The sequence below is a fragment of the Cyprinus carpio genome, chromosome B19 (assembly GCF_018340385.1).
Source record: "Cyprinus carpio isolate SPL01 chromosome B19, ASM1834038v1, whole genome shotgun sequence".
NCBI lineage: Eukaryota > Metazoa > Chordata > Actinopteri > Cypriniformes > Cyprinidae > Cyprinus > Cyprinus carpio.
In genome coordinates, this window is record NC_056615.1 from 1,401,320 (window position 1) to 1,412,507 (window position 11,188).

Below are 11,188 nucleotides of genomic sequence, written 5' to 3' on the forward strand. Positions count from 1 at the left end.
TTAGGCCTACTATCAACTTAAACAATATGTTATCAAGTGTCAGGACAAGTTTATAATTTTATGTACTATGTAAACGCTGTGTAATGTGTTTGATGGGCGCGCGCGTTGAACATTCGACGCGCATTTAAACTGTGGAGGGAGTTACCATGGAAACGGAGTGGCAACACAGCTGACAAGTAGGAAATCTCTCCGTCTCTCACTGATGTTTTTACTGCTTTCAGGTAAGTTTAGTCCCTAAAATTACACAAATAATACATACAACTTTTCCTGACACTTTCTTAAATACACGCTTCTGTTGAATATTTACTTTACAGAAATGGTTCAGTGTCATGGGAATAAGTCCGTTAGCATCACAACCGTGAGCTAACAGAGGCTAACTATAAGAGGTAAGCTAGCTATAAATTTGAGCTCTTATTTATGAAAGTTTGGGATTTTTATCACATATTTTGTGTAGATGAGTTTTTTTTATAGCTTTGTAAATGTTTTGTTGGCAATTTGTTAATGGATGAATAAAAAAAGCTAATTAAGGCATCAAATTTTATGTATTTAAGGCATCAAAGAAGCATTATGAACGCTGTATGGAACGCAGTTGTCCCGTATTTAAGGCATATGCCGTATGACCACCTAGACCATACGAATACCAAACTCTAAGCTGAGAATCAATCATTCTTTTTTTGTCAAGTGTTTGATTTGTGAGCATAGCTGTTCGAGGGAGGCTTTAAGACTAAGCGGAATCCTCTGCTCCCGCTTCACAGCGAGCTCGACTCGCGCTAACGGAGTTAGGTTTTTTAACGTCCGCGTTTCGACTTCAGCTAATAAGTTTGGGAGAATGATTCCAACATCCAGCCATGCAAGAAAACGTGCATTTTACCTGAGGGAAGACATAATCAATAAGGAAAGTCATCTTTCTTTAATATATGTAATGTTGTTAAATACCTAGATGAAACAATTTATATTTAAATAACTTACAGCGTACTCTTAACCTTGAATATCATTCTTAAACAACAAAACGACCAATGAAGTGTCAAGCACCCAAAGCAGCCCATTAATTCTATAAGTTATCTTTAATTGAAAAATAAGCATTTCCATCTGTACTGTAGTAGGCCTACTGTATAGCTATTACACACACGCAAATCTGAGTCAGAAAGAGCTTTATTGTCAAGTATGTTTGCACATACAAGGAATTTGTTTTAGTGTCACAAGTTTCCAGAACACTGAGAAAACAACAACACACAGATAATAAAAAATAAGATGTGAAAAGATAATTAAAAATTTGATAAAATAAAGAAAAAACTGTAATTTTGTGAAATAGCCTGTCATTGCAATTTAACATAACAGTTTTATATTTTAATAAACTTTAAAATATAATTGATTCCTGTAAAGCCATGCTAAATTTTCAGCATCATTATGATCCTTCAGAAATCATTAAATTATGCTGATTTATTATCAGTGTTGGAAACAGTTGTGCTGCTTAATATTTTTTGGGACCTGTGATACTATTTAAGGATTCTTTGATAAATAAAAAGTATAAATAACAGTATTTATTTAAAATATATTTTTGTGTGTGTGTGTGTGTTTGTGTGTGTGTGTGTTAAATATAAACTACTGTTTGGGGTCAGTACATTTTTTTTAAGAAACTTTTAGAATACTTTTATTCAGCAAGGATTAAGGTGTTAAATGGATAAAAAGTGATAATGTTAGAATATTGTCAAAATTTCTATTTTGAATGAATTCTGTTGTTTTTAACTTTAATTTTATTTATAGAACACAGGTTCCAAAAAATATTAAGCAGCACAACAGTTGATAATATTATCAACACTGATAATAACTCAGCATATTAGAATGATGTTCTGAGTAATGATGCTGAAATACAGTGTTGCATCACAGAAGTAAATTAATAAAAATTATATTTAAAAGTATAATAAGAAAGGAAACCAATATTAGAAATTGCAATAATATTTCACAATATTACTATTTTTGTGTATTTTTGATAAACTAAATACAATCTTGATGAGCATAAGAGACTCTATTGAAAAACATTACAAATCTAAACGATATATACCCATTTATATATATATATATATATATATATATATATATGTATGTATGTATGTATGTATGTATGTATGTATGTATGTATATGTATGTATACAATATATTTCACCTATATCATCAAGCATCTTTAAAACCTAAAAACATAAATTCTCTTTTCTTAAGATTTTTTGTATGTTCTGTACCTTATTCTTTCTCTTTTCTGCCTTTCACCTCTGCTGTAGTTTATTTCTAATAAGTCTGACATTGTATACTACGTATTGTTGGCTCTGTGACACATTGCTTATTTTCCTATATTCTACCATGCTGATGACCGTGCAGCAGAGTTGGAGTGGACCTCTTGTTGAAGAACTTCTCCAGGCACTATGAACCATCTGACTAGTAAGAAAAACCTCAAACATTCAGAAGTTTATCAGATATTAAAAATATGTGTCAAATAAATATCAAATATTTTTTGAGTCCTGTATGTCTTAAAAGGCCATCCTGTTTAACACTGCACTGAGGACACTACAACCAGAGAGGTACAACATAATTCAAAATGAGACACAAATGATAATAAAAAAGTGCTTTGAAATGAAAATTAATACTGGTAAGACAGAACCGAGTACTGTGACTGTGCCTCACTTCAAAGTGAAACAGTCTGTAATGGTCATCTGCCATGCCAGATCGATGGTGAAGGTGGGAATTATAAGTAAGATTTTCTAAACTTTAAATGTAAAGTGTTTGTTCAAGTAGACTTTGTTGCTTGTGGAAACCTCACACAAGCCTGAAAGGTGCTTTAAACTTAAAATCTTTTTTGCACTCTAAATTTCAGTCCAGCAGAATTTTCTGCACACTTCACCACCAAGATCAAAATGAGCATTGTGAATGTAAAAGCTTCACATTACATTTATAACAACCATTGTTAATATTTGAATTATATTGAATTATATTATGCCTTGAAAGTGGACAATACTGGATTTTTTGACCAAACATATTTAGGGTTCAGATTGTGCTATACGTGGAGAATAATGCACTTTTTTTAAAAAAAAAAAATGGCATTTATCAGTTTTTGCAAATTAACTTTTCACACTTGCCATACTCCAACAGGGTGAACACACTGACCAAACAAAACAAAATTGGTGGCAGTGTGAAATGACCATAATGCTGTATGTTAGGTGTGAGATTCATTAAACTTGGTTTGCTATAAAACATTTATTCAGAAGTGCACCAGTGTGAATCATAATTTCCCCCACATTTGCTGTATATCCATAAAGTCATATCTATTGCCGCGTTTCCACCGAAATTACCCGGAACAATTGTACCAGGAACTTTTTTCCCCAGGAACTATTTCCCCCCAAAGACCTGTTGCTTTCTGCTTTTCCACCGCGGTCTAAAGTACCGTGAAGATTAGGCAAATAGTCTGGTTACGTAAGCCTGCGCGTGTTTCTTAATACAGAGTACGCAAATTTCGGACTTGCATCCTCGGTAGTTTGGACTTTGCGAGTTCGACTCGGGAGTGTGATCTCCCTCGGACGAAACGACGCAAGTCTGGTAATTCTGCAAACAGCAGCGTACTTGATAACATCAGTCAGCTTGCCTTCGCTACTGCAATTTTCCTCACTGTATATTTACAATAAGACGAAATAGGCTATGATATCAAATACCACTGCCTCCTTTCATTTTCATTTAAACATAATAATAGCCGTTCAGGGAAATGTGTATATATACAGCCTACAATACAATAAAAACAAAATATTATATCAATTTGCTTTTTATTTTCATTTTAAAGGGTTAGTTCAGCCAAATATTAAAATTATGTCATTAATGACTCACCCTCATGTCGTTCCAAACCCGCAAGACCTCCGTTCATCTTCGGAACACAGTTTAAGATATTTTAGATTTAGTCCGAGAGCTTTCTGTCCCTCCATTGAAAATGTATGTACGGTATACTGTCCACGTCCAGAAAGGTAATAAAAACATCATCAAAGTAGTCCATGTGACATCAGAGGGTCAGTTAGAATTTGTTGAAGCATTGAAAATACATTTTGGTCCAAAAATAACAAAAATGATGACTTTATTCAGGATTGTCTTCTCTTCCGGGTCTGTTGTGAGCACGACTGCTGTGACTGTTGATGTATGATGTTGATGTATGATGCTGCTGACGTGTTTTCTGGTGCGCCCAATAACAAAGATAATATGTCAGCAGCGTCGTATGTCAACTGTCACAGCAGTCAGTCAAAAAATCAAAGTATTGTCATGTTAATTTTGCCACTGCCTTTACTTTACGAAAAAACACCATTATATAAATCCATAAAATCTTAAAGGAATCAGGGGCAGGGTTTGGATGTTCTTCTTTCACCCTCTCTATTAGACAACTCTAATTTTTTTTTTTTTACACAGACTTATTTCATTCATTAAAAAAAAAAAAAACTTCTCTTCAAGAATTACTTTTCAGGTTTTAGCATCATCCTTTAGTATTTCATAATAGCAATTTCAGTAAAGTTGCTGGTTTGATTTATGTTTTAATTGTGCAGTTTATGTGCGCTCTGTTCTTTTGTCAATGTCAATAAAATTCTTATTTTTCTATAGTAGGTGTTATGTCATCTGAATATACTGCTCATTTTTGCAAGTGAATTTAAACTGTCACAGTTTTTAAGTTGCATTGTCTGGGGATTTTTACATTTTTCAGTCTCCAATTTCTGTTCAGTATTTAAATGTTTAAATTCATATATATATATATATATATATATATATATATATTATATATATATATATATATATATATATATATATATTTACATGTACTGAAATGTAATATGTTAACAAATATTAGAAATTAATACATATACATATATTGCAAATTAATATATTTACATAGTCTGATATCTAAATGTATTTACATATATGGGAAATAAATATATGTAAATATTTACAATATAAAATATATTTACATATATATAAATGTAATATATTTACATGTACTGAAATATAATATGTTAAAAAATATTAGAAATTAATATATAGAAATATATTCCAAATGAATATATTTACATAGTCTGATATCTAAATGTATTTACATATATGGGAAATAAATATATGTAAATATTTCCAATAAAAATAAATTTACATATGTTTAATATATGTGTAAAATATTAAAAACCGGCCAAAATCAAATATTTAAATATATATTTTTGTAATATATTTTAAAATATATTTACATATATTTTATAAAACATATTTTCTTCTATTTAAATTTAAGATATTTCAATATATAAAAATGTATTTATTTTAAATATATTTCGATCTATGTGACTTCTGTATGTGGATGATATGTTTTACGCCCAAATATTTCTGTGTACTGTATATATTTATTATGTATACATAAATACACACAGACATACAGTTTATATCTTTCGAATATTTACACACACACACACACAAACAAACATATTTAATATATAAACATAACAAGTCAAGTCAAGTCACCTCTAGTTATATAGCGCTTTAAACAAAAAAGATTGCGTCAAAGCAACTGAACAACATTAATTAGGAAAACAGTGTGTCAGTAATGCAAAATAACAGTTAAAGGCAGTTCATCATTGAATTCATTGATGTCATCATGCAGCTCAGTTCAGTTTAAATAGTATCTGTGCAATAATTTGCAATCAAGTCAACGATATCGCTGTAAATGAAGTGTCCCCAACTAAGCAAGCCAGAGGCGACAGCGGCAAGGAACCAAAACTTCATCTGTGACAGAATCGAGAAAAAACCTTGGGAGAAACCATGCTCAGTCGGGGGGCCAGTTCTCCTCTGACCAGACGAAACCAACAGTTCAATTCCAGGCTGCAGCAAAGTCAGATTGTGCAGAAGAATCATCTGTTTCCTGTGGTCTTGTCCCGGTGGTCGTCTGAAACAAGGTCTTTACAGGGGATCTGTTTCTGGGGCTCTAGTTTTCCTGGTCTCCGTTGTCTTTCAGGGCTGTAGAGGTCCTTTCTAGGTGCTGATCCACCATCTGGGCTGACTGCAGTGACCCTCTGACTTGGATACAGACTGGATCTGGTGGCTATGGTGACCTCGGAATAAGAGAGAAACAGACTAATATTAGCGTAGATGCCATTCTTCTAATGATGTATTGTAGCAAGTACATCTGGTGTTATGGGAAGTGTTCCCGGTTCCGGTTTACCTAATTAATGCAGCCTAAAAATCCTTTTAACGGATTTGGATATTAGAAGCGTATTAGTGTGCTATGTGTAAGCCAGGTTAAAGAGATGGGTCTTTAATCTAGATTTAAACTGCAAGAGTGTGTCTGCCTCCCGAACAATGTTAGGTAGGTTATTCCAGAGTTTGGGTGCTAAATAGGAAAAGGATCTGCCGCCCGCAGTTGACTTTGATATTCTAGGTATTATCAAATTGCCAGAGTTTTGTAACAAGAGCTCATTCAAATTCTGAGGTGCTTAAACCATTCAGGGCTTTATAAGTAATAAGCAAGATTTTAAAATCTATACAATGTTTGATAGGGAGCCAGTGCAGTGTTGACAGAACCGGGCTAATATGATCATACTTCCTGGTTCTAGTAAGAACTCTAGCTGCTGCATTTTGGACTAACTGGAGTTTGTTTACTAAGCGTGCAGAACAACCACCCAATAAAGCATTACAGTAATCTAACCTTGAGGTCATAAACGCATGGATTAACATTTCTGCATTTGACATTGAGAGCATAGGCCGTAATTTAGATATATTTTTGAGATGGAAAAATGCAGTTTTACAAATGCTAGAAACATGCCTTTCTAAGGAAAGATTGCTATCAAATAGCACACCTAGGTTCCTAACTGATGACGAAGAATTGACAGAGCAGCCATCAAGTCTTAGACAGCGTTCTAGGTTATTACATGCAGAACTTTTAGGTCCTATAATTAACACCTTTAGCAGTAAGAAATTACTCGTCATCCAGTTTTTTATATCGACTATGCATTCTGTTAGTTTTTCAAATTGGTATGTTTCGCCGGGCCGCGAAGAAATATAGGGCTGAGTATCATCAGCATAACGGTGAAAGCTAACACTGTGTTGCCTGATGATATTTCCCAAGGGTAACATGTAAAGCGTGAAGAGTAACGGCCCTAGTACTGAGCCTTGAGGTACTCCATACTGCACTTGTGATCGATATGACAGCTCTTCATTCACTGCTACGAATCGATGGCGGTCATATAAGTACGATTTAAACCATGCTAATGTACTTCCATTAATGCCAACAAAGTGTTCTAGTCTATGCAAAAGAATGGTGTGGTCAATAGTGTCGAACGCAGCACTAAGATCCAATAGCACTAATAGAGAGATACAACCACGATCAGATGATAAGAGCAGGTCATTTGTAACTCTAAGGAGAGCAGTCTCAGTACTATGATACGGTCTAAATCCTGACTGGAAATCCTCACAGATGCCATTTTTCTCTAAGAAGGAATATAATTGTGAGGATACTACCTTTTCTAGTATCTTGGAAAGAAAGGGGAGATTAGAGATTGGTCTATAATTAACTAGTTCTTTGGGGTCAAGTTGTGGTTTTTTGATGAGAGGCTTAATAACGGCCAGTTTGAAGGTTTTGGGGACATATCCTAATGACAGTAAGGAATTAATAATAGTCAGAAGAGGATCTATGACTTCTGGAAGCACCTCTTTTAGGAGCTTAGATGGAATAGGGTCTAACATACATGTTGTTGGTTTAGATGATTTAACAAGTTTATACAATTCTTCCTCTCCTACAGTAGAGAATGAGTGGAACTGTTCCTCAGGGGATCTAACGGCTGCATGGTTACAATTTTATCTCTAATCTCTAATAGTAATAGTAGTAGTTCATAAAGTCATTACTGCTGTGTTGTTGGGAAATGTCAACACTTGTTGATGCTTTATTTTTCGTTAATTTAGCCACTGTATTGAATAAATACCTGGGATTATGTTTGTTTTCTTCTAAAAGAGACGAAAAGTAATCAGATTTAGCAGTTTTTAATGCTTTTCTGTAGGATAGGTTACTTTACCTCCAAGCAATACGAAATACCTCTAGTTTTGTTTTCCTCCAGCTGCGCTCCATTTTCTGGGCTGCTCTCTTTAGGGTGCGAGTGTGCTCATTATACCACGGTGTCAGACTGTTTTCCTTAACCTTCCTTAAGCGTAAAGGAGCAATAATATGTATTTAAAATGCTAGAAAAGAGAGAGTCCATAGTTTCTGTTACATCATCAAGTTGTTCTGAGGTTTTGGATATGCTAAGGAATTGGGATAAATCAGAAAGATTACTTACAAAGCAGTCTTTTCGTGGTAGAAGTGATGGTTCTACCATACTTGTAACAAGAAGTAGAATTTACAGTTTTAGCTATATGAAGTTTGCACAAAACTAAATAATGATCTGAGATATCATCGCTTGGCTGCATAATTTTTAACACCATCAACATCAATTCCATGTGACAGTATTAAATCTAGAGTATGATTTCGACAATGAGTAGGTCCTGAGACGTGTTGTCTAACCCCAATAGAGTTCAGAATGTTTATAAATGCTGATCCCAATGCATCTTTTTCATTATCAACATGGATATTAAAATCACCAACAATTAAAACTTTATCTGCAGCCAGCACTAACTCGGGTGTAAAATCAGTAAACCCTTTAATAAAGTCTGTATGGTACCCTGGTGGCCTGTATACAGTAGCCAGTACAAACATCACAGGGAATTTATCATTAACATTTGTTTCTCTAGATAATGTTATATGAAGCACTAATACTTCAAACGAGTTATACCTGATCTGCCCTCTGAGAAATCCTGAAAACATTGTTATAAATTGAAGCAACACCTCCCCCTTTACCTTTTGGACGTGGCTCATGTTTATAACAGTATTCTTGGGGTGTAGACTCATTTAAAATAATGTAAAGTGCCCCTATTATGGGTTATGAAAGGTTCATAATTAGGTTTTGGGAGTCCCCAATAACAAGATGACATGCATGCAAGGTCATTTTCTTATAATATGCATTTATGTTTACCTTATTTGCTCAACAACTCCCAAGCGATTTGCTCAAAGATTCATTTTTCCAAACCCCTCCTTTGCATGACGCTAATCCGCGGTGATTGGTCTCATTTTATTTTTTTATCATACCTGTAATGCCTGATAAAGCACCCAAGCGATTTGCTCAAAGATTCATTTTTCCACGGGGAAACCACTATTTTACTGCTCCAAAAGCGGCATCTAGTGGCAAAGAAATGAAACTGATTTTCATTAAGACCAAAGCGAAAAGCAGCGTCACTAATATTTCATGTTGATGTCAACATGAAACAGCTTTGGGATTCACAAAACACCTTGTTTCAATGTTAGAGTCCGACTCTTTCTTTTGAGAGGACAATGACGTTATACACGGACTTTGCACTTTCAGATCTCTTAAAAACTATTGCAGGATGTTTTCATTCACATAGAGCTGTGTTACACACGCATGAAAAGGTAATTTTCAAAAATCCATAAAAGGGGCACTTTAAATATATACATGAAGTGTGTTGTGTATTTAAATTTACATAATAAATATACACAGTAAAACACAAATAATCATGTATAAAAAAAAAAAAACTTTATTTTGGATGCGATTAATCGCAATACTCACTTGAGCATTAAAAGTTTATATGTATCGTCCACATCCAGGCCAGTGACACATCACAGAAAACTTTTGTCAGACGATTAGGAAAATTGATGTTGTCCTGAGTACATCCACTCTTATTTTGTTAAAAGTTATACTATCAATTGAAAGGGGTCCGACGTTGCTAAAAGAGAACCTCTTTTGGGTAATGCAATGTGCAATGTGTACATAATGTACATTAATGTTCTCCTCTAGCTCCTCCTTGCTGTAACGCGTCGATTTTTGCAAAGCTCTGAAAAGCGAGGTGTGCTCTGATTGGCCAGCGATCCAGTGGGGACATAATATCTGATTATAATGACTTTACTGTCTTTTACGCATTGGCGTTGTGACTGCTGCGTAAACATAAAATGTGTGCATTTGTGATCAGAGAAACAGCAAACAACAAGCTCTAACTGCTACTCTACACTGCTCAAAACTTGCGTTTGAATCATTAGTGGCAAATCCTTTACATATGAATATGTACTTACAGGCTGTGAGTCAAAAAGCGCCAGTCTTGTCTTTCTTTCAAGTTGTAACTGCCCCACATTTATAGAAACAGCGTTTGATCCAGACCCATGTAGGCTACTCTGAAGGTTCAGGAAACAGTCCCTCCATAAGATGCACACAGCTTCACACACTGTGAGCTTGAGAAAGGAACGGCCGCGGATTCGATGTGACGGACCACATGTGACGGCCCGGGCTGGAATCCGCTTCATCCACGGTGAAAGCCAATCCGGCGATCCACAGCACAAAGTTGATGTATTTCCTCAGTGACCATCACGGATCAGCTCTAGGCATGACGAAGTGGAAATTGTCCTCTTTTGGAAGCCCAAACAAAGTAGTTTTGCTTTCACAACGAAACACAGCGCCTTCACGACATGGTGGCGCGGCAACAACAATACTACAGCGAGAATAAAAGTTACACCTTCTTTCTTTGCGTGAACATTAGGGCGGTGTTATGCAAATCTTCCCACACAGTGATGTAGACATGTGGGGGCATGTTTAAATGAGTAGTTTTAGGAGGGTGTGGACGAGTCTTAACTTTTATAAAAAATATCTCCTTGGATTTGAGACTTTAGTCTTTGTGTTACAGGTTTACTCTGGTTGTGTTTTGTTGTTCTCAGTGAAGACAATGCGGTTGGAGGAGGTCTCAGGATGTTTTATTCTGAAGAAGCAGGTTTGCAGAAACATACAGAGCACAATTAAACTTTTTTGGGGATACACCTCTCTCCCTTTCAGTCTGCCCATACAGCATGGAGAAAGCAGCACTCTCATTTGAAGAGCGAGAGAAAGCACAACCGACCCCCTCTGCAGCATATGTGCTTCTAAAGATGGCGCTGTTGGCCAATCGCACGAGGTATCATGTGTCACCAATATGTGCCCCATATAAGACAATATTCTGCATGAACGGTTCCCACTAGAATTAATTATGTACAATTATGCCCCATTATAACTCCAAAAACAAGTGTGAAGCACAAAAAATAATATAAGTTTTGATGAAGTTCATTAAC